The following is a 25,776-nucleotide window of genomic DNA, read 5'->3' as shown; positions in this document are numbered from 1 at the left end:
AGAATACCGAACACATTAAAACGTGTGAGCAATAAAAGCACACGGACCCCATAGAATATAATGGGGTCTGTGTGTTTTCCGTGTGGTATCCGCCTGAGTCATATGGAGAGAAAAGTACTTCGAGCAGTACTTTTCTCTCCGCATGACTTGCGCGGACACTGCATGGAAAACACACGGACCCCATTATAGTCTATGGGGTCCTTGTGCTTTCTTTGCTAACCGCTTTTTAATGCATTTAGTATTCCGTTTGACGGGTCCCCAAGCAAACTCCCTGAACGGAATACTGAACGCAGATGTGAACCAGGCCTAAGGGTGGCCACACATCTACCAAGGATCAATGACAGGGCTTTGAGTTGGTAGGCCAAATGCCAGACTCCAATTCCCTCTGTTTTCCTATAGCCCAACTCCGGCCCTGGCTCCATGATAAGCAGCTGACAGCCATGGTCAGACAGGGCGATAAAACTCCATCTCCATAGCCCTGATCAGTGGTCAAGTTCGGCCAAGAGGTTGGATCTCTCTTAGCTTCAGTTCTTGTTTCTTATGATGGTAATGATGACCCATAACAATAATTCTAACTAATATAACAAAAAGCTTAGCTAGGTTTGGCACCCTGCATGTAGTATATAGGACTGACTAACTTACCTAGTCACATAGTATAGTTGCAGAAATATACATGTCCATCCAAGGAATGGGAAAGGACATGTGGGATATGAGAAGGGGTGTGAGCAACTATAGAACTGATATTGATGCAATTAAAGGGGTATTCCAACAAATAACATTATGGCATATCATCGGGAGAAGCCATAATGCCAATCATCAGAATATCCTTTTAAAAAGCTCAGCCAATGCCACTAATAGCATTGTTCATACTGGACCTCCTGTTTCACGGGCACATTGCCATTTTGTAATGCAGCATTTAGGGGTTTAGTTAAAAATAATAAATCTTCCAGTTTGATCTATCTTCAGGGTAGACTTCATGCAACGGATGTACCCGTGCCCTGTACTAGGAGATTGCACCAATAGTTAATTACTTGGGTTCATTAAGGGCACATGCATCAATAGTAGGGAACGGTAGGGTAAAGTGGGCACCGGAGGACAAGGGTTAAGAATCCAGATCATCTCCCTAAATGTAGCTGACAAGACCCAGAATTATACAAGTCAATAGACAAAAGGAAAACACAAGATCCTTAAAAAACTGCAGAAGGATTTTCCCCGTCACCTTGGATACTCCCCATCCAGTACAGTGGCAGATCTCTGCACATCATTCCAGTCTGCCGTTTCTCAAGGGATTTGTAATTTACACCCTATAAATCCTGCTACTTCCACCTTCAATATCGGACTGAAAAAAAAGAGGTTTCAATTAAAAAAAAATGAAACTGGTTCCAGCATACCCCTCTCCTCCTAGCGTTTCCCACAGTGTCACCTGCTGGACCCCGGGGAGAGGTGGACTTGTCTGCAAGAGTTTGGTGCTGTTTGGATAAGCAGCTAATCGCTTGGGCAGCTCTTGTCAGATTACTAATTAGCTAAATCGGATCGGCCTGAGAAGACCATGCGGTCAGTCTGACTTCAGATGAAGCAGGACAAGGAATATCGGGGAGGGGGCTAGTATATGTAGCCCATCTTAACCCCTTCATGAATGAATGGAGCCGCTCAACATTGACAGTCTGATAAGATGCTGCCGCTTCACTTGTACACATAGAAGGATAGTGGAGGGACTTAAAGGGAATGAGTCAATAAAAACATCACCGACACTGTAAACCATGTTTTTGTGTTAAACGTTTTTTTATGTATTTTTGATGGTTTTTATTTTTAAATTTCCATCTCAGTATCTAGATTTAAAAATAAGCAATACATACTATAATTTTCACTCTGTCCAAAGGGTTTCTCCACTTTCAGACAAATATTAAGAGACAAATGTTATTTTTTTGTATAATAAAAATGATACATTTTTTCAATATATTTTCTGTATCAATTTCTCACGGTTTTCTATGTCTCTGTTCACTGTTATTCATTCTGGATAAAAATCAGCCCATGGTCATGTGATGTACGGTTCATGGTCATGTGATGTACGGTTCATGGTCATGTGATGTACACACAAGTGCACAGCCCGGTACCAGGCAAATAACATTTGTCTCTCAATATTTGTTGAAAACTAGACAATCCCTTTAAGCTTAATAATAGACTGACATTTGCTAATTCTGTAGGGGTTTACTTTGCAGCAGTCACATTATTTACATCACAGATAAAACAGAGAGGATTACAATATAAGATCACACATCTATAGATGACACTACATAACATCCATGTTTACATCAAGTACTGACAATAGATGAAGTCTTATCTATCTACTCCCCCTCCTTGCATGTTTAGAGAACTCTGCCTTAGACCACAATAAGTCAGTTCCTGTATATTTCTACCTATGATCATGAGAGTGCTGTAAAGCATACCACTAAATGCTGTTAACAGGGCAGAACTTTAGACAATATAGTGGCCCCCATAATCTTGTACAGAAAATAAAATTTAAAAAATTTACAATTAGTAGTTCTTTAATAAATAAAAAATAAAAATTGGCAATATATTTCCTTTAAATAAACTCCATACATTCTTCATGGGAAAAATCCATACAAGTATTCAGGATATTTTTGAGGTTTTAACAGAAAATAGCTCATTATGACTGCCAGATTTGGTCCATGTCCACATATATCCAGAATGGATCCTAGCCGAAGAAACTATGGAAACTTTTCCTACTCCCTCTTACTGGAATCTGTCCTCTATATTCTAATACAAAGGTAGGGAACCTTCGGCTCTCCATCTGCTCTGAAACTACAACTCCCAACATGCTCCATTAACTTCCATGGGTGTTCCAAGAACAGCAAAGCAAGTATGCATGCTGAGAGTTGTAGTTTTGCAACAGCTGGAGATCCGACGGTTCCCTACCCCTGTTCTAATACATGAATGAGCCAGGTGAATGAGCCCTAGATCTGTCCCCTATATACTAATACATGGATGAGCCAGGTGAATGAGCCCTAGATCTGTCCCCTATATTCTAATACATGGATGAGGCAAGTGAATGAGCCCCAGATTTGTCCCCTATATTCTAATACATGGATGAGCCAGGTGAATGAGCCCTAGATCTGCCCCCTATATTCTAATACATGGATGAGCCAGGTGAATGAGCCCCAGATGTGTCCCCTATATTCTAATACATGGATGAATCAGGTGAATGAGCCCCAGATGTGTCCTCTTTATTCTAATACATGGATGAGCCAAGTGAATGAGCCCTAGATCTGTCCCCTATATTCTAATATATGGATGAGCCAGGTGAATGAGCCCTAGATCTGTCCCCTATATTCTAATACATGGATGAACCAGGTGAATGAGCCCTAGATCCGTCCCCTATATTCTAATATATGGATGAGCCAGGTGAATGAGCCCCAGATCTGTCCCCTATATTCTAATACATGGATGAGCCAGGTGAATGAGCCCTAGATCCGTCCCCTATATTCTAATACATGGATGAGCCAGGTGAATGAGCCCTAGATCTGTCCCCTATATTCTAATACATGTATGAGCAGGGTGAATGAGCCCTAGATCTGTCCCCTGTATTCTAATACATGGATGAGCCAGGTGAATGAGCCCTAGATCTTTCCCCTTTATTCTAATACATGGATGAGCCAGGTGAATGAGCCCCAGATCTTTCCCCTTTATTCTAATACATGGATGAGCCAGGTCAATGAGCCTTAGATCTGTCCCCTATATTCTAATACATGGATGAGCCAGGTGAATGAGCCCTAGATCTGCCCCCTACATTCTAATACATGGATGAGCCAGGTGAATGAGCCCCAGATCTGTCCCCTATATTCTAATACATGGATGAGCCAGGTGAATGAGCCCTAGATCTGTCCCCTATATTCTAATACATGGATGAGCCAGGTGAATGAGCCCCAATTCTGTCCCCTATATTCTAATACATGGATGAGCCAGGTGAATGAGCCCTAGATCTGTCCCCTATATTCTAATACATGGATGAGCCAGGTGAATGAGCCCTAGATCCGTCCCCTATATTCTAATACATGGATGAGCCAGGTGAATGAGCCCCAGATCTGTTCACTCTGGATTATTCTACATGAAAGATGGAAAACAGGCAACCAATAAACACGTGACGGGATCACGGCATCAGACTGCCAGGCGAGGAGTGGCATAATATTTATTATCCGCGTTGAAAAGTAATTAATAGCTGAGGAAAGAGGAATTTAACCCAGCCCAGGCAATAAATGCTAGTTAATGCCAAACCTGAATTGCAGATTTTTTTTTTTTTACATTTAAATTGATCAAAGTACACAATCATAAATATATAAAAAAAATGAGTCCGCCGTGTGGTTTTGCATGGGATAATCTTGAAATTTACATAATGTGATATAATGGAAACTTGGTCAAATTATCAGGTGTGCAGGCAAACAAGTCAAACGTGTTTTTTTTTTTAATTAAACATAAGACAATGATTCGTTTACCAGGTTTCTTAATATATGTATTGTATATATCATAATATCACACAAAGAAGAGCTTGGAATGCTGCCTGCATATCCAGTTTGTATAATTAGGGCTATAGTATTAATAGGTATGTGAGTGTTGTCATATACACCACAATTTCAGGAATTTTTCCCAATTATATTAGTTGGCAAAGCTATGGTACATTCTAGAACCGCATCCCGGCCACCCCCGGCAGCACCTCAAAGGAAAATTACGAGTAAAATAAAAGTTGGTCCATGTATACTGCAAGCATGTTAATAGTTTATTGTAATCTCCAATTTGTATGTATACTTTAAGGGAAAACCCAGTTTTTATGTTTAACATGTTTTTAAAGAATTTTTGATAATGTTTTTGTAATTTTGAATGTCACCATCTAGATTTTTAAAAAAGTACTTAATTCTGCAATTTTCCCTCTGACTACTAAGCCTATTAATAGGCAAATGCCAATTCTGTAGGGGTTTTCTTTGTAGCAGCCACCTCATTTACGTCACAAACAATATTACAATAGAAGATAGCACCTCTATAGAGAAACCCATTGACTTATCATTGCATTTATATTAAGATATGTTATCAACCCTCCCTGTACTATGCTGTAAAGTATATCACTAAATGCTGTAAACAGAGAGGTGGAAAAGCTCAGGTAAGATGGCAGCCCCCATAATTGTGTACAGAAAATAGTATTTAAAAAAAATCTAGAGAAAAAAAATAAACTTACATATTTCAATAACTGGTTTTAATAAATACATTTTCAAAATTGTTGACAAATTTCTTTTAAAGTGAAATTGTCCTGTTGATATGGGCGCGTGGGCACCATGCTATAGACGAGAAGGAGAGGAGCAGATTGATAGATTTCTGTGAACACATTCAGTATAACTTTTCATTTATTCATCTTATATGGTTGCAACAGTTCCCAAATCCATCCTGAAGGTTCTGGTGAGGTGAGAGTGATTAACCCTTTTGTTCTCCAGGTGTTCTTTGAATACTAAGAAGGTGTACAATATTAAAGAGAGTCTGAATGCCGGCTTGTACTGTGCATCCTATTGCTGGCATTCTCCCGAGAGCCGGCAGACACATACCGATATCCTATGTCCTATGTCACTTAGTTGATTTCTCAGGGAACTGGTCTCTGATCCTGGACATGACATTCAACAAACCACATCCTCAGTTATTGTGTCTCCCTTTTATCTGTTTGGCTGTTGGCAGCCAGCGAGTGCACAGCTGACAACGCTTCAGTGGAGCCCTGAAGGATGGACTTACAACTGTCCAGTCCATTTACACATGAAGGTCAATGATCCAGCGCAGGCCCAGGAACACAGGAGACGCACTAAATAAAAAGCCTGCAGCTAATGCAGTGAGAGCAGCCTTACACGTTGCAAGGCCCCAGAGCTCTTCTCAACCTGCCCTTCACGCTCTCGGCTGCCACTTTTGGAGGTCTGCTCTCCCATGCGTTCCTGGAGAGTTAACCAGTCCATATGGTAGCCAATATGTTAACAATATGGATGAGCTATTTGTCAGGTCCAGAGCAGATGGATGTGACATATCAACCCTTATCCCTGACATGCTCGAACTTCCTGCCGCTAGCCAGGACGACACCGGAAGCCGTGACTGCAGGGCTGGCTGACTAGGCAAATGTAGCTGTCCATCTTTAACTACTTCATATTCAAATACAGAGTAAGCGTTAACGGTGTGCAAAATGCTGATAGCTTATGTTATACCTTAAAATAATGGTAATGATAATAATAATAATAATAATAATAATAATTATTATTATTATTATTATTATTTAATACATTTTAGCTGTTGATCCTAAGTGGCTACCTACCTACATTGCCTGCCCTCTTCTATTATTGTACAATGGCATCAACCCAACCAGTGCTTGAGCCTTTTTGTCTATTAGGCTGAGGCCCCACGTTGCGGAAACGCAGCTTTTTTTGTTGCAGATTTTGTTGCATTTTTTTGAGCCAATGCTAAGAATGGCTACAAAAGGAATCGGTGATATATAAAAAAAACTCTTATACTTGTAACTTCTGCTCAATCTAGTCCTGGCTTTGGCTCAAAAAACCACAAGAAAAAAAGTTGTGTTTCCGCGACATGGGGCCCCAGCCTAATGGCTACATTTCTAGGGGACAACATGGAAGACTTGTGTGCCTACAAAGATAGAAATTCTGGTAATAGAGCTATACTATAGAGTCTACGCAATTCTATCCAAAGCATAAAAGAAATGACAGAAAAGTTCTTGTAAAGTTAAACAAGTAATAAGCTACCTGCACTCGGATAGATATCACATGTCAACACTATATAACAGGCAGAGCAAAAATTCACCATACTTCTGCTGTCAGATTCAGAACTGACAGCCTTCCCTTCACTTCTATGAACATGCTATGAAACTTGTCCGAATGACAGGAGAACATTATACTCGTTCTGCACAGCAAAACAGCTGTACCGGCCGTCACCAAAAATTCATGGCTATTGATTTCTATGTATTTCTTGTAGACTAGCAAACTGCATCTCGGCTTTCATTCATAATTCATAATCTGGCTATAATTTCTAGAAATGAGGCGTAATATGAAGAGATTAGTGACTGACAGCTGCAGCATGTCGGCTCGGTGCTGATTATCTGCATAGTCATGTTTGTGTGTCGTCTCCAGCTTTGGCTTTCAATACAAGCAAAGGATGTCCCAGTGGGGGCCTCATTAAACTGACCCCCAAGTTCCCCGACTTCAAAACCAAAGGTCATATTGGATGAATCCATTTTTAATGAATGAAATAGCTGGTGAGCACATCTAGGCTTAAAGACATCTTGTGTTTCTAGCTGAGCCCCCTCAGATGTGTCTTCTTTAACTTACTGAGCCCCCTTACATGAAAAGGTGGCAGATGGCACATACTTGTTGGCTGTCCTGCATCTGCCCACATATAACCAGGGCTGGATAAAGGTGTTTTGTGTTAACGACAAAGTATTTGCATGTAATTTGCCAATAGTCTAATGTGTTACATTAATGAGCAGGTCTTTCTTCTGTTCCTTATATGTCACAGGTATATCAAGATGCCCCGTCCGCTCTGCGGACATGTACGCTTTGTATTAATATATTGACAACTAGGCATTGCCATTACCCCATCTAGAGGGTGCGTCTCCAACTGGACAGGGTGGATGGAAACACCCCATTGAAGGAATGGTTATATCAATTTACTTAAAAAATTATGTATTCTGGAAGAATGGCAAAGAAGAATCCTATAAAATATGTATCCATAGGGAATATGTACAGACACATTAGGCAAGTTGACAGGTCCCCTTTAAGGACGAAATATTAATTGTTGCACCAAGCAAAAAACTATTTGCAAAAATAATTTTAATTACATAGTAAACAGTATCACATTATAACATCAGATCTGAATGACGCCATGTGCAGCAAATTAGGTTGAGCCTAAATATTTTTGGAGCCCTGACCATGTTAGTCATATGCGATTATGAGAAAGATTTTTGGGAACCAGTATAAGCAGTATTAGAACAAGTATTTGCCATTCAGAATGGTAGGAAATCTGGATCGCCACCCACTATAGGAGCCATTTTGATTGACATTGTTTTTCCTAGACATAGGAAAGTGACACCTCAATACAATTCTCAGTGTAATGAAAAGTGACATCACTTGACCATAACTGAGGGTAGTGACATCATCATCACTGTCACTTTACCAAAGAGTATAGAAAGAAATGATATCTCTGCATCTTCTCTCTTTATGTTATTACAGGTCAGTTCATTGACTTACCCTAAGAATTTATAGTACGGAACACAATATTATTATAATGGTTATTAGATTAGAGCAAATATAGCTAAAATACTCAAGCATGCTGTAATTCTATGACATATATGTATAATCATATAACGTATAATAAATTATTGCCATTGCTGGATTGTCCGGGAATCAGGACTTGTGGATGGCAGGCAGGGCGGGAGGGAGCGCGGTGGTCAGAGAGAACTCTAAAGGAAGTTCTATTAGATTTTATACTTACAAATGGATAGATTATCAGATGTGACTGCGGCGCAGAGCTAATGTCTTAGTGATTGCCTATCAATGTGATTTACTGGACTGCTATGTAAAAAGGTCTGAGATTTTCAAAATGCTGACAGCCACACTTTACTGCAAACCACGGCAGAGGATAAAGGCATCGGACGGAATTTTTAAATAAACAAAATTGTATGGATTTGTGCATGGATATTCATAGGAGACCTCGCATGGATGTAGAAATCAAAAGGTAAAATACAATAAAAAATGACAGAGACTATAGAATGGAATATCATATAGAACACATAGAATTAATAATTAATCAATTAGGTCTGAGATGTTGGTATTGAAATAAATATTTAAAGTGGGTTTCCAGTTGGTGGTGGGTTGGGATTCCTCCCTTTATTCAGCTATCATATATTGTCTTAGATCTTAGCTTAGTTGCATTTTGGATGTCAGAGGAAGTAAAATGCAATTCCTGTTTCCCCAGAAGCTCCAATTGTCATCCTGACACCCCCCTCCATGTTTTATACTGCAGCTCTGCTTGTTCAGGTTGACTATAGTGTAGACGTACAAACCCAGCAGAAGGATAGAGCATGGATAGCTAGCTTTCAATACAGAATGGATACAACTAAATTTAGAAACTACAAAGTAAATGAGTAAAAAATGGTTATTAAAAAGGATCTTTTATGTCCTCAGGCACATGCGGTTTTATATACCGCTAGAAAGCCGACAGTACTGTGTGTAGCGCTATACTGTGAGGGGGCATTCCTTACCTCCCAGCGATAATGCTCCTGACCACTCAGCATCATCGCGGTAAGAGACGCCCCCTCACAGTACCACGCTACACACTGTTAGGAGGGGCATTCCCAGTTAGACTGTCAGGAATGCCCTTCTGACAGTGAAGATCTATTGGTAACGGCACCGATAGCTCTTCCCCGGGGCACATAATGGCAAAGCCGATAATGTGCTGAATTCAGCGCACTGTCGGCTTTCTAGCAGTATATAAAACCGCATGTGCCTGACGACATGAAAGGTCCTCTTTAAGTAAATATACTGAGGGAAATGAGAAATAAAGAAGGGGGGATTTACATAAAATAAAAGGGTACTACAGAGTTATGAGTCAGTGTGATAGAAAGACGCAAATGTATACAGGGGGCAGCTGGGGATTTATTCTTCAATATGGAATATACATGTAGATGGCAAAATAAAATATGGCTACCAGGTCCCACATGGGTTGTCACCAATCTTTTATTCTTACTGTAGGTAAGTACTGACATAGCTACACAAAAATCTAGAATAAGATGCCATAACTGGGCAACCTTATCATTCAGTAGCCTATGGAAGCTGGTAGCCACCTCTGCGACAGATAGAACAGTCGCCATATTGGTGATTTAGAATATGAACAATTTGATACAAAAAAAGTTTTAGGGACTTATAGGTGATTATTTTATTTTTCCATTTTAGTGTTAATACATGCTAATCTAAGCATATGACTGGAAATGTGAGTCTTGTGAGAAGCTTTAAAAATAACCTTACCTTGTACATGAAGTCCCGATGGAGCAATGTCCATTCCAACTTGTGACACTTCTTACTGCGCTCTTTGCTGTCTTTAATAAAATGGCCTTGCTGAATTGGATTCCTACACAAAAGTTGAAAAGAAATATGTATTCATGGCAATAAAGTTGAAAAGAAATATGTATTCATGGCAATGATCTAGGAAAATGCAAAAAAAAAAACAACCCACAAAATAATCCAGTTTAAGTCTATGTATATGCAACTATAATGTAACAGAATTTGAGGAATCTCTAGGTCAACTCCAACTCTGACTCTTGCTCCGACTCCTTCATAAACGATCATTCAGACAGAATCGGTAAAGCTCCTCTAATTTATTAAAAAGCCAGTGATTGAATTCCTATAAAAGTAACAAACTATACATCGAATTCATTATACAATATCACTTATTGTATAATATATCTTAAAATGAGAATTTTTTATTTTTTATGGAACGCTTCACGAATTTGTGTGTCATCTTTGTGCAGGGGCCATGCAAATCTTCCCTGTATCATTCCAATTTTTTTTTAGTATATGTGCTGCCGAAGTGAGCACGAGAATTTTATTTGAAGGTGAAGTTGGTAACTTTTTTCCGACTCTAACTACACCAAAAACTGACTCCGACTCCACGAGCCAGATTCCATAGCCCTGGTCTAAAGTAGCTTACAGACCCTTTTCCTAACAATTTGGTCCCCTCTTTAAATGTATCTACAAGGATCAAAAATGTACCTAAAATGACCAAAGCGCAAACGCGTAGGTGCTAAATGTGTCGCCACCTAAAGGGTCGCCTCTAATCGCTCTTTCATTAGGATGCAATTGTATTTTTCTGCACATAAAAGCCGAGGAAACCCATATGAAAGGGATGTTCTTGTAATTTCCACCTAATGCGGGCGCAGTCCACGTCTTTGCTTCATTTGCTGTTGTGATTATCAGCTTGTTATGTGGAGATTACGCCACGTCATTTTATGCGGAGTATAATCATGTTTTCCAGCTTTATACCTTGACAACAGTCAAAGTCCAGATCAGACACAGTTTTCTAATCAACTTTAGCACAAGAAATTTGTAAAATCAAAAACTTCTGGAAGTTGTCAGCATTCCTGTGTGTTATAAAGCGCAGGAGTTGTGCTATTTGTGGAATTTACACAACACAATCGCACCAGCTGTCGCGTTTCCTTTACACCGGAACAGTAAAGGGTGACTAACTTTTCATTTTTTTTTTTTTAATGAAAAAATCCTGAACTTGTTCCACATTTATTAATTTCGGGACAAAGCACAAAAGTTGAGGAAAAGCAGCTAATTGTTAAATAACAAAGGCTCCTGTTAAGATCCATTTCAGATAGGGACGGAGCCAAAAATGGAGCCAAATGTGTCAACACAGCTACCAAGAGACCTTGTGTCATTTTAAGCAAATATTGTGGCGTTTCCATGACAATCCCTGTTTTGAATATCCGACTTGCTCACATTTTGAAAAAAAGGTCCTTCCTGTTTGCTATTTAATAAGCAGATTTTTGTACGTTGTATAGCAAAAAGCTATACAGATGTATAAAGGACTAAGCAACGCTGAAAACCAGGGACACACATGATACAAAATCGGATTTTTTGGTACAATAAATCACTGAAATACAGATTTGGTTTGCAAATTGTAGAATGACTGGTGTCAACTTGTCACTCAGAAGCCTGAAGACTCAAATGGGGCCAAGGGAACGGAAAGTCCTACGACATGAAAAATGGGCATGTAATGGATGTTCCCTTAACATCCGATGAACGTCAATTTTTAGAACAATGTGAGCCAATGGGGACATACACATATAGGGTTTTTTTAAATGGATATTTTGGGTTTTTTGTCTGGACGGACCTGCCAATACAAGTCAATGGGTCAGGTTTTAACACCCTGTTAATAATGGATGAGTGGATTGAGTCAAAAAATAGACCAATAAAGTTCTATTTTTTATTTTTTTTATGACAGGTGACAAACAGATACATTATGGACATTAAAAAAGACAGATAGCCAGAAAACTGATGTTTCATTCATTTTTAATAACCGCTTTATTATGTTATGTAATCCAAGTAAGACCGGGGCCCCACAGGACAGAAAGGCAGCGATTTGCCCATGGGAAGAATCATGGTGTTTTACAGTAGGGGCAAAGTGGATGGGATTCCAGCGAATCCCATGCCTACTTTGCAGTAAAAACTACCATGCAGACAAACCACGATTTCTAAATCAGGTGCGGTTTTGGAAATTGCAGCATGTTAATTATACGTACGGAAACACTGCCGGTTTCCCCAAAGATATAACTGTAACAGAAAGTCTGCAGAGGAAAACTCCATGAACTTTCTGTTTAAAGTACTGTGGGAAGAGCTGCGATGCATTGCCGCTGCGTTTTGTCCAACAGCGCTTTTTGGTTGCTGGATGTCTCATGGGGCCTTAGCCTCAAACAGTTTTGGAAATGTATCTAAGTTTGTCTGCAAATATCTCATTTTATGCCTTCATGGCTCAGGCTGCCAGCTGTAGGGATTGCTATTGAAATTGAAGCTGGAGGAGAAGCTAGCTACTTCCTCCGCAGCTTCCAAACTGAAAAATAATGTTACAAACTACACACGTTACACATGAGGATACATACGTTTTGTCGTCATGTACACAACTCACAACCGCCTGACAATAGTAAATATGGTATGTGACACTTACAATGACAGGTGTCAGATAGCTACTTTTTCCACAGTTTTGGTAATGTGATCTTCATAGTACTAATCTGGTCGCAGTGAGTCAGGCTTTTATGGAAACCCTACAATGGTTAACAATAGCACAACGACGTATAATTCTCATCCATCCATGTACACTGTTTTAGTGTTTTTTCTGGAAAATTCTAAACTTAATCTACAAATGGCTTCGAGAACTGTAACATTTGCTGGAAAAAAGTGTAACTAAGTTCTTGCCTTCCTAGAAAATAAATACAATACACACGGGTAATGGGCCCAGTTCTGTATAAAATATTAGCCTCTGTTTACTAAAAAAAAATGTTTTATATGGAAGAGGTTTGCCTTTTATTGCATTTAACTATATATGATAAATTCCCTGGTTGCTTGTTAACCCTACACAAGGCCAAATTTGCAGATTCTAGAGAAAGGACAAGGTTCGAATATTGTGCAAAACATGGAAATCATTTTTTAATAATAAACAAATAAAATATTTATGAGGCCCAAATTGCTGGACAAAATTTTTATTTCAGTCTGAATAAAGCAGTTTAATTATTACCACAATTAAATTTTTACTTAAGATATTTTCCTGCTAGAACGGTGGTATTTATTCGCTAAATACTACAAACCAGTAATGAGAAATCTGGTGTGAAGAAGACTTGTCATATAAAATGTCCTCCGCATCCCTCTGATTGATGGAAATCAATCTGGATGGCGGATACACGTTACACAAGTTGCTGTGACAGTGGTGCTAGTCACAACACTGCAATACAAGTACTGGCGGATCACTTGGCGTCCCAATCGAGCCACAGTCAAGGTTGGGCGCACCGGTGTGAAACACTGCTAAACTACAGGTTATTTCTCATTCCTGGCTATCCGGTAATGGAAAAGCTGTGTGGCCGGTGATGAAAAACATCCCATAATTACCCAGTGTTTCACTTACATGTGCAACCCCTGCACCGAGTATGGCTATGCTGCTACCAGAACTCTGTATGGTGGCACCCTGAGACAAAAACCATGATAGGTCTAATGCAAGCAATAGTTGTGTTGCAGCTTCTGTCTCATGACAATTTGTATCACTGTGTAAATAGGCCACCTATTCTATGTTTAATAAATTAATTCTACAATATTCTTAACATAACCGGAGTTAGAACCAGTTTATTTATATTGACGCCACCCATACCTAACTCCAACTTTGACTCTACAGTCCTGTATCATACAGTAACTACATTATATGATTTGCTATTTGTCTTTTGCGTACTATGCCACCAAGAAACAACAGCTGGGTGACAGATACCAATTCTCATGGGTCACTAACAGGGCACCTCATTCTATGGATTTTGCACCAGGACACAGTCTCACGGAATCAGAGACTCCATTCGGATATCACAATAACTTGAAAAGGTCTGATTCTAGTGCTTTCAATACAATAGTAATTCTCTATTTCTATAGATTAATAAAATAAATACAAAAAAATTGGCAGTCGATCTTGGAGTCTGTAATGTGAATAAACAAAATGAACAAAGACTTGAGAAGATCTACACAAAGCATGAATGTTCCCGTCCCTCTCGCTACGCCAGATCTGGACTGTCTTGCATAAGGCAGGATTGGGTGGAACATAAATTCCAAACTGATTTCTTCCCATTTATTTACTATAAATACAGATTAGTAAAACTCAATGCTCTTTTTTATTATTCCCACGCCCGGTTATTTTCTGAGACACCTGTTCTCAGCCTTAAAAGAGACAGCGGATGCTGCAGAAGGAAGCTTGGCCATACATGGACAGGAAATATAGATGTGGAACATGGAAGGATAGGGAGTATACTTTACAATGTAAAAATTAGCAAAAATAAATTGTACTCTTTAAAAAAACGAGTATGCAGATACAATTCCAGAGAAGAAAAGCTGCCAATTTACCTAATCCAGTGTCTATAAAAGACAAGCTATAACACATCTTCCACATGGTATAGTTTATTCTGAACTAGACATACATTATAGTGATTCAGTCTGTGGAACTATAAAAGGCATCTCCTTGTAGAAAGTCAAAAACCCAGAACCCAATGCTATAGGGGAATAAAAACAATAAGAACCAAATCAGACGACCATGTATGCTTTGGGTGATATAGTCTGTATTAACGTACTTTGTAACACAGATGACCAAACTCCTTCATCATGTGATAAATGATGCTGTGAGTTCCAGTCCCATCTCAAGTCTACTGTCCGTACTCACAGCACCATCTGACTACAAACAGTACCCAAGGACAAGGTCAAGGAAATGTAGCAGAAACAAGAACTGCACAAAACCATCTGAATTGGCTCTAAGGCCTGGTTCACATTTGCGTTCGGTATTCCATTTTGGGAGTCCGCTTGGGGACCCCCTGTACGGAATACCAAACGCATTAAAAAACGGTGAGCAATGAGAGAACATGGACTGCATAGACTATAATGGGGTCCATGTTGTTTTTGTTGATTTGTTTTATTTCTTTTATGTAGATTGTGAGCCCCACATAGAGCTCACAATGTACATTTTTCCCTATCAGTATGTCTTTGGAATATGGGATGGAAATCCACGCAAACACGGGGAGAACATACAAACTCCTTGCAGATGGTTTTATGCCCTTGGCGGGAATTTGAACACCAGGACTCCAGCGCTGCAGGGCTGCAGTGCTAACCACTGAGCCACCGTGTGGCCCCTTAATGGGGGCGATGTTGTGTCTGCACGAGTCATGCAGAGAGGAAAGTAGTTCTTAAAGTACTTTTCTCTCTGCATGACTCACGCGGACACCATGCGGAAAACACACAAATCCTATTATAGTCAATGGAGTCCATGTGCTTTCATTGCTCACTGCTTTTTAATGCGTTCGGTTTTCCGTTCGGGGGGGGTCCCCAAGCGGACTCTCCGAAAGGAATACCGAACGCAGATGTGAACCAGGCCTAAGTTCACACACTGTACATGGCAAAGAGATATGCATGGTGGAGAAAAAAACCTAGCCACCGTTCATCCATTGCAAGAGCTTGGAAGCCAAGTTCAGTTTTGCTATACAATATCAGCCATTGAAAAAGTTTCATAAGTTGTAGACGTATAAGTCACAATTAAAATATATATATTTATATAGGCATAGTAAAATTCAACAAAGCTTTATTTTACTGTCTCGTTCCCACAGGTGAAATAAAATACATGTCTGAAAACAGATAAAATACACAGATCTGCTTCTGTTACTTTGTAATTGTTTTTTTTTTTCACCCGTGTTGTCAGTGGCTCACCTGATGTTAAATACCTGGGGCAGTTCTCAAAGATAGTCCCAGACGCAAATACAGACATGTACACGGATCTCAATTAGAAAAAGTGATATGTTTTTATATTTGTTTTTTTTCAGCAGACTACAATTCGATGGAGAAAACTTGGGCCCGAAATCGTAAAGCAAAAGACATGATGCACATTTCATGCACAGATATGAGAAACTAGCTAGTTAGATAGGCTTTAGAAATCTTTAAGAGAAGTGATAGGCAGTTGAATCGCAACCAGCACACAACCATCTAAACATAGAGAGTGTTGGGCCCAGTCCTTTAGGTGGTTACATGGTGTTTGCAATAATATAATGTAGACTGTGTCCTCAACCGTACACCTTTAGGACACTCCACGGGGAAAGGGTGAATTAATATAGGGTTGCCAAATGGTAATTATATTGAGATAGGACATATTCTTTTTCTTATCTTTGTGGCTTCCATTGAAATCAGAGAAGGAAGTATTCCCTCTACTGAGTACGAGTTCACGGCCATAAATTAGACTCCAAGTTCCCTCATTTCCATTGCCATCCATAAATCCTGCAGTTAGATTTTCTAGCTTTAATTTCGTAGATGTTGATTGATTTTCGTACCATCATGATGTCACGCCGTGTCACCGTTTTTTCCAAAAAGGAAACTCTTGTTTACTACAAACTGTTTCAAAGGAAAAATACCCAAAATAAAAACTCTCTTCTAGTTTATATATTTTTCCTGCCCGACTTCTGTGATGTTTTTCATCTTCTCTGCGCCTGTCTGGCTCCTAAGTCTTGGAAGTTCCTTAGCTGGATAGTCCTCTACACCCAGGGACTTGTCACCTGCACACTGATTATAAGGTCTGCTCCTGGATGGAACGCGGTTCCGGGTGATCTTTAATTCCTTGAAGTTCCCTCTTTAATTGTTAAGTCTCGATAATCTCTAAAACAAGGCCTACTCTTAATTTCCCTCTGATGTTCGGTGTTCTGTTTTTGGTTGTGTGGTTATCACACCTCTGTTTTGCAGGTTTAAAGGCAGAAAGTTAATGCCCTTTCATTTCAGAGTGGCGGCATGTAAGGACTCATTCAGTAGACGGTAGTGACAATGGAGAGACGTTTGTATGTTCTCGGCTGCCTTCATCTGTCAGCTCTCCAAGCAGCAGGGCCACACATGAAGTGCCTGTGGGAATCTGGCTGGAGGACAGGCACACTCCATCCTGGAACTTTTAATGGGATTTTCCCCAGGTGTAAAATGAATTGCTTCTGCACAGTTCCTCTAACTGGATCGAGAATTTCTATGTTATTTATAATATTTCAGGATGAAAATAAACCTGGTTTCGCAGTTGGTATGCGTGGGACCATCACTCTGTAAAGCCCATGCCAAGGAAGGGAATGTGTAATGATATACTGGAAGGACAGAGAATGGGGGGCATTTTTAATGCAATACTACCTCATAGGCTGCCCCTGCTACCTCTTGTGCCACCCCCTCTAACTCATAGATTGTAAGCTCTTGCGAGCAGCACCCTCATTCCCATTGTACAAATTGATTTAGGTTCCATTCACACAACTAAAGTGCAAAATGATTGTGAAAAACATCCATTTGTCACGGCCATCTCCCCATACATTTCTTTGTATACATGGATACGTGAAAACAGACAAAAATGAGACATGACCTTTAGAACGGACCATAAAATAACGGTCATGTGAATGGCCCCCATTCACAGACATTGAATGGCCCCCATTCCTAAGCCACAAGGACGCTCTGAAGGCATGTCAATGAGAGAGAATAGGAGCGAGAAGAACGGGGAGCGGCAGCGGCAGCACTTCTGTGCAGGTAAGTTGAGCGAAGTTTGCGAGTAGATAGATAATATCTACTCTTCTGTTTCCTCCCTGCTGTGCCATATACTGGACTCTGCTACATCTCAGATGTAGCAAAGCTGAGTATACGGTAAAACAGGGATGAAGCAGAAGAGTGACAGGGTGCGGTAAATCCATAGGAATGAATGGACGCAGCCGGCACACAGGGGGTTAAGCGGCCGGACGCCGGCAAAGTCTGCATGACGGCCGCTTCCATTCATTCCTATGGGTGCGTGCTATTCGAAACGGGAGTTTCGAATAGTACTTGCTCATCTGATACTATAGCTTTTCCCACAATGATTGGCCAGTAGCCAAGCATTGTGGGAAATAACCTCCGACCTCGATCCCGCTAAAAAAATCGGGATCGGAATCCGAACATATCTGATCCCGATCGCTCAACCCTACATGACACCTGTAAAATGACTACTCGTATATGAAAGGAACCTATTCTTTACCATTTAGAAGAAAAGAAAGGTGGTTATTGTTACAAATCAATCATTTGCATACACAGATCTATACTTGCAGCAAACTCCCATTGTATTATTTTAGTAATTTCCCCATGGCTACAATAGATTATCCATCAAGAATAGAGAGAATACACTCATGTGTATAAAAAATATGATATTCTTCTGTAGATATGAAACACTCCTCTTTAAGGTACGTTCACAAGGGACTGATATGTTGCAGATTTGCCACAGTACAAAATCCACAGTGGTGTATAATGCAACAAATGTTGCGTTTTTACATGTGATTTCATAGTGTTATTGTATCTTTTCACAGATTTCACACCATGCTACTGTAAACCATTACAGATTTTTTACCCACAATTCCACAGTGGCAAATTCCCAAGCATATACATCCCATGTGGATGCAACCTAAGACCTAAAGTACCTTAGTCTAGCCCTAGTTAAAGGATATGATTAGAAATCCAACCCATTACAGACCGGCTGTCACTGCATGAACCTTCATAGTGCACCTGCTGAAGAAAGTCTTCTGATAAGCATGGAAGTGTTGAAATGGCTGGTGGAATGTTTCTACTAAAATACTCAGCATAAAAGACGGGGACATCTCAAATACAAGATATGCGTTTCCAGATCAGAAGCATGAAGACATATCTGCTTGTCCCTCCCCAATCAATACTACAGAATGGAAGTCAGGCAGTAAACATGGCAGCAGAAGGAAATCAATGAGCCCTGGCAGATCGGATCCCTTTAACTTCCAGGGATCAGTAACTCTAAGAGAAATCAATCCTTAGGCTGCTAAGCAGCCCCAGAGATGCCTGGAGACACACGGACAATAGCAATAGCTCAGCTTCGAGGCTCAAAGAAGAGAAACAGACTAGGGGATAACGTAAAATGCTCAAAACTTTCGGCTTTTCAAGTACAGAGGAATGGATTCTCCATGACGTAAACATCGGTGGTCTATCTGTAGGAAAAGCTATCAATGTTTAGTCAATAGGAACCTGACCTATGGGAAGCCCACTAATGGGCACAATCCAGGTTATGCTGCTGAACTTGGTGCAACGGGTTGGTCCCATTCAAGTTGTATAAATCAAATCCATTTTTACCTATTCTGTAAGGGAATACTGAATTTATAGAGAGGCCCTTGGTGCCAGATTCATGAACAGATTTCAGCTATATTCAGCCTATTTCATTTGGTAATCTTCCCAGTTTACCTATCACTGTGATCTTATTGATTTTGGAAAGACTACTGAAAATGGGGTCCCCCACACGGTCCACACAAGCTATAGAACCCACTGCATTTCCCATACAATGTCCTAGGATTTTACCCGAATGTCATGACTCTTTCCCAGGAGTCAATGTGCTCCAACCAGTTATTGTAATAACAATTATTCTGAACTGAAACCATGTTAACCAGAATAAAAATAAATACATTGATCAATTACCGAGACTTCTCATAGTAAAGAACAGATTCCAACATTATGAGTGTATTTCCTAACCATTAGGTGTGTCTGATCAGTAACAGATCAGCGACAGTCAAACCATCTAAAAAGAAGAGATTAGTGAATCTAGGGCAACGTGTATTCTAATATATTCACTCTTCTCAAGGTGATTCCTTTTTACTATTTGGTGGTCAGTGGCACAGACAGTGGTATACGTGGACATTTGATTTGGACACGGAATTAAAAACTGATATGTAAATCTCCTCACAGTAGGTGACTACTGGCTGCAAAGGATAAAAAGTTGTAGATGAGAAAACTGAGCCACATCTTGGGCAAGGAACTATGACAGTAAGTGGATCAATTGGACTGTGTAAGTGTGAGGGCTAGAACATGGTCCCAGTCAAAGATTAGACTATGTTCTGTGGGTGACTGAAAAAGCAACATCATCATTATAAGAAGGTATTTATTATCCGTATTAAGTCACTGAAACGGTAAGCGTCCACACAATAGCCACGTCCCTACTGACGTGGCTGTTTCCGGATCTGTTCCCATTGGTGGAGATGCCAGGTATCAGGCAGATCAGATATAGATGACATGCTAAGGGAAGCCATCAATATCTGCTCTCGAATAACCCCATTAAGCTGACCATGTATATTACATGAGAGTCAACTGAACCTGCAAACATTGAATGAATCTAATGTGTATGGTGTCTGACTCTCACAATATTGGACATAGGGATCAGATAGCTGGATGCAAATCCTTTTGATCTTGGTTAGATGAACTGCTACCAAAGGAGTCTTGCTGTGGCTTCCTCCTTTCTTCCCATTCACAACACATGCATAAGCTGAGTGTTCCCTTTTCAAGGAACCCATTAAAGTCAATGGGGGCTTTTTTTCAGCGCTGAATCTGACGCGGATTCCACACCAAATTCAGTGCCATTTTCCTCCTTGTGATTGCCCGCTAAGGGTGTAAGGGTTTCGGAGTAGAGAGGTGTCGACCATTAAAACACTTTGCTGATAGCCATCTAATGTGTATGGCCTGGCTACCATTGAATATATAATAACTGACAGTAAGACATACATAGTGCAGTAAGACGTACATAGGTCACACATATGTTTTGTCTATAATAAGATTATATCATGTAAGGTACGTTAATAATACCAACAATAGCTAACATAAATTGTCAACAGATTGTCTAGAGATATATGGAAGGGAAGAATGGCTGGGGGAACAGGGAAGGGTAAGGGGATACATGGGAGAATTTTCTGACAAACCAAACTTAACAAACTTAAAATTGAGCGACTATACTGTAGCCTTGTTGATATCACCCCCAAAGGCTATAAATATGGAAAAACGATATAAATAATAGTGCTAATTCATCTGGAAGGAGAAAAACTGCAATTTGATCTGTTGTGGCATGAAAATGTTTTTCATTGCATTTTTTCATCCTGATGTCATCAGCTTTATCTCGGCAGCGGGTACGCCCATGCAGCAGGTATTTCTTGTACACAAATAGAGCAAACATACACACAATTAAAAAACTGGATTGGTAAATATTTAAATTAATTAAGGTTGGCATCTTTCTTTTCTTGTGTGTTTCACCATCCCGTCTCCCCATTGGCGGAGTGTGCTCATGTTTGTGCAGCGCTGGTCAGGTGTGCCTCTTGTTCAGAGCGTGGGTGTGTGTATTTGTGTTCACAGTATATGTGACTGGGTGTTGTGGCACAAAGACACTAGCTTTTTATTCTCCCATTTTTCCATACAAAACGATTTATGATCGGATTCACACTAGTCAGAAAATTATTTTATAGAAAATGTTTATAAATTCTCGTAAAGGGGTCGTATATTAAAAAAAAAAAAAAAAAAAAAGGGTCACTACAGTCTAAAGGAAATGTCTTTTCCATAAGGCCACTTCACTGAGGAATAGTATGATTACTTATATTACTTATCAATAGGCGCCATTTGTGACCTTCTCTTTCCCAAGTTGCATGACAGATATCAGTTGCCATGAAGTTCGGATGCAGTTCACAATGTGAAATTGTCAGCAGCACTTTTTACTATTATGGAATTACTCCTCTAAGGCACTATTCACATCTGTGTTCTGGTTTCCATTCCGGGAGTCTACTTGGGGGACCCCTGAACTGAAACCTATACAGGGAAACCCCCAGACCCCATAATGGGGTCCGTGTGGTTTCCATTCGGCTTCCAAACGAATTATGCGGAGAGAAAAGACCACTTTAAGTCCTCCTTAAAGAGATAGGTAGGAGCAATGGAGATACACACCTTTGTGTATGTTGTTAGCAGCAGTATGACGGTGAAAGCAAACTTTTAAAACCCAGGGTTACAGGTCCTTCCTTTGAGGTTGGTCCTTCATCCTGAAGTGCTCTCTGCACTTTTCATTATCTCTGTCAGCCTCATAGAAGAGAATGGAGCACCGAGTACACAAGTGCACTGGATCTTCATTCCCAGGCAACTGTTCTCCAGTTTTCCCAGTCCCTTTAAGTTGCTCCACAGGCCTTTCCCTCTGTTTTGAGGGAAATCTGTAGCAGACGCTCATGTTTAGATGCTACAGCATTCACTCCTATAGAGGGGAAGCTCAATGCAAAGAGCTCTTCATAGTGAAGGACCGCCCTCAGAGCACTTGCAAGAGCAGTGGTCCGAGATAAAATGTTCATTGTTCACAGTCATGCATCTATGTTTAAGCAGCACTGAAGGCCTTCTACCTAGCATCTACCTCCCTGCATGGTCAGAACTGCTAACAGATTGCCTCTAATCTGTAATAGTGACATGATATTAATATATTGTGATCACAAGAGACACCGGAATCTAGAACCTAGTAACCAGTATCTACCTAGCTTATGCCAATGGGGTAACGGTGACCTAGAAGGATGTAACACACTACTCATTCTTTATGTAGAAAGATGGACTGTAAGCTCTAGTGAGTACAGCGTGATCACAATATAAAGCTCTGATAACATGGCTATACTCAGATAAAGCATAATAATTATAATCAGACAATGGTATGGCTGCCATACTTATATATACCTTCCTCTACATGTACATCTTTCTGTGCTATATCCTTTGTTCTTACAACCACTCAAAATAATATAACTCCAACCTGAGCTATGGAATAATATGATAATTCTACCTGACATGGGTACATGGATTAAGAAGGCAAATGTACACCTTCCAACAAGTGTGCCGCTTGGTATCAGTTGAGTGGTCCAAGACTTAAATGTGAGGTCTAGAGGAGGTACGAGCACAAGTACACAGTTCTAAGAGAGTTCTCTTACTGACAAGAGACAGACAAGGGGGTGAGCTGGGAATCATCCAAAGAAGCTGAAGAATCTGGGGCTATACTTAGACCACGCCATTGACAGATTCCCATCTTGGTGACCTATGGTGACCTGGAAGAGTTCAGGGCATTGTGGCCATCACCTAATGAGAGGTCACTGCAAGGATAGAGAGTTCGCTGGAATCAGTGACCACATGTACTAAGACTTAGATTAGATGCTTTTTTGTCAGGAGTGAATAAACATGGCAAATCTATAGAGATGTATAGATACAAGGCCCAATAAGCCAATGCTTGGACTGTTTATGGATCATGGAAACAATGCTTTGTTACAGAAAGGACAAGATATCGTCACTTATGATGGTGAAGGTCAGTATAGCGTCCTTTAAGAATATATAGGATATTTTATTACTCACATTGTATTATGCTGATGGACATGTCAATACAGCAGGTCATCACAAGAAGGTAGTTACAATGTAACATGGTGATAATCTATCAGCTATGTTCTTTGGTCATCAGATCTTTACAATTTAATTTGGATCCTATGTGAGATCTACAATGTGTTTCCTTCAGGTAACCCTATTTCACTTTGAAACGGAATTTCTACATAATATAGGAGTATTCGAGATACTGTCACAGGTGACGTCACCATCATCTAGACAACAGCCATTCCAAGGGCAGCAGAGTCGCACTTTTATGTACTTGTAATGCAGTTGAGACGTTTACCCTTGTGAAAATGATGTGACTTGCCATTAGTTCATTGCTTAGCCACTTTCTACCACAAGTAATAGGGACATCTTTAAGATACCATTTCTTTTCAATAAAATGATGGCATAAAATGAGAGTGACTGTATTGCTAAATCTCCCCCATTATGCATGGCGTGCTCGGAGGGATGAGTACATATCCCATCCTGGACAGGTGACTGCGACACCTCCCATCGCACAGGCGGAAGCTGCTGCAGGTAATCCAGCCTGTTTGTGTACTGCCCTTACAGCTACCTATCTATTTTACTTAATAGTTGGATGACTTTCTGAGGTTCTTTGCCAAAAACAATGAACTCTGGGGAATTGACGAACATAAAATAAAAAGGGTGTGTCGCCACGCAGAGCCCAGGTATCCACGGAAACCACCACCTTTTCGCCCGGGTGAAACCAAAAGCTTTCAGGGCTGCTGGGAAATTTCAATAAGCTGTAATTCAGTTATTAATTAAACGCGCAGCCTAGCACCGACTCTCACACAACACACAAAGTTTTCTTCAAGACACAGCGAAGGTGCGAAATAGGTGTATTTATTAACCCTTCTCGCATTCACAGCTTACAGTCTGTGCTAGCAAACAACAACTAAAAGAACATCAACTGATACTAAAGATGAATCCGGAAAAACAAAGGAGAAGGTTTATGTTTCTTTCTTCAGAAAGTAAGCTCCACTTGAAGATTACACTAACATTCATATAATAATAACACAAGACAGAAAAATATAAAAGCGCATTAAATAACTATATACTGCCGTGTGAATGTAATAAAAATAACACCGCTGATGAGGACTTGGTGAACAGGGGTGAAAAAACAGCACAGTGTACTTGTGTTTGGGGCTGAGGAGTGATCTTGAGGACCACTGTATCGCTGGAATACATGGTTAACGCTCGGTTCACACCTACGTTCGGGTTTCTGCTCTCCAACGGACCCGAGAAATGGAAACCTAATCGGTTTTAGGTTAAGGCCCCACGTGGCGTTCTTGCAGCAAAAAGGCGATGCATCGTGGTTCTTCTTGCACAGCTTTTGACAAAGTTTGCTGACTTTTCCTTTCCAGACTTCCAGCTTCCAATATTCCTATAGGGAAACAGCCCTTGTTTCCATAGGTATAATTGACATACTGTGATTTAGAAAACTGCAACAGTTTTGGAAATCGCATCGTGTCCGCAGCGCGTATTTTAACACAAAGTGAGGATGGGATTCGTTTGAATCCCATTCACCTTGCTGTGACTGTAATATGTGGAGTTTACTACACGTGGGGCCCCGCAGTTACCTGCAGAAACCATAGATTATAATGGGGTCTGCTGGGTTTTAACCCAGTTTCCACCCAAAAAAGCAGATAAATGCTCAGAGAAAAGTCAGATTTTATAAGTGGATTCGGGGATGGAATCCCTGAATGGTGAGCGGGCGCAGGTGAGAACCCAGCCTTAGATGTAGACTGTAGGCATAGATGTAGACTATAGTTATATCCAGCATATGTTGTACAACTGGCCATACATCTTACCAGTACATCAGATAACCCTATGCTTTAAACAAACAGAAAAATACCCAACAATCCATTGTCCCACCTGTTACCAAAACCTTAACCCCAGTAAACATATTGCACTGATACACAGTGATGTCCCTAACCCTATCAGTTCCTTTGGTACTGGCTGACCATCTAATGCATTCTGATGGGTGGAAAAGAATCGGCCACTTGAATTTCAACTTCCCAATCGTTTTGTACTTGGGTAGATAAGCCGCCCCAGAGGTGTTTGTCTGCAACTTTTTCCCTTATCCCATTCAGAACATATGCACGCCGAGCCAACCTAAGAGCGTATATTAGTCATGATAAATAGTGATATATGATACGCTATAATTATAGCAATAATCTTTCTTATTTTTATACTAAGGCATTTGATAAACCTCTTCAATAGAAATCAGAAATGTGAAAAC

The 25,776-nt window shown here is 40.2% G+C and overlaps 1 protein-coding gene and 1 non-coding gene across 3 annotated transcripts in view; both read right to left on the bottom strand.

The window, feature by feature from the left end:
- The window catches only part of CASZ1 (castor zinc finger 1), a 194,614-nt gene that overhangs the window by 130,165 nt on the left and 38,673 nt on the right, over window positions 1-25,776 (bottom strand). For both annotated transcript variants that reach the window (XM_075280011.1, XM_075280010.1), the window contains exon 2: window positions 10,071-10,173. The gene's annotated coding sequence lies outside the window, so the exon portion shown is untranslated. The remainder of the gene's footprint in view (window positions 1-10,070; window positions 10,174-25,776) is intronic.
- LOC142211034 (U6 spliceosomal RNA) lies at window positions 10,529-10,640 on the bottom strand. The gene has a single exon (XR_012717133.1). It is a non-coding gene; the product is annotated as a U6 spliceosomal RNA (small nuclear RNA).

This window comes from Leptodactylus fuscus, chromosome 6 (genome assembly GCF_031893055.1).
Source record: "Leptodactylus fuscus isolate aLepFus1 chromosome 6, aLepFus1.hap2, whole genome shotgun sequence".
NCBI lineage: Eukaryota > Metazoa > Chordata > Amphibia > Anura > Leptodactylidae > Leptodactylus > Leptodactylus fuscus.
Note: the sequence above shows the minus strand (reverse complement) of the source record. Positions and strands in the feature narration are given on the sequence as shown.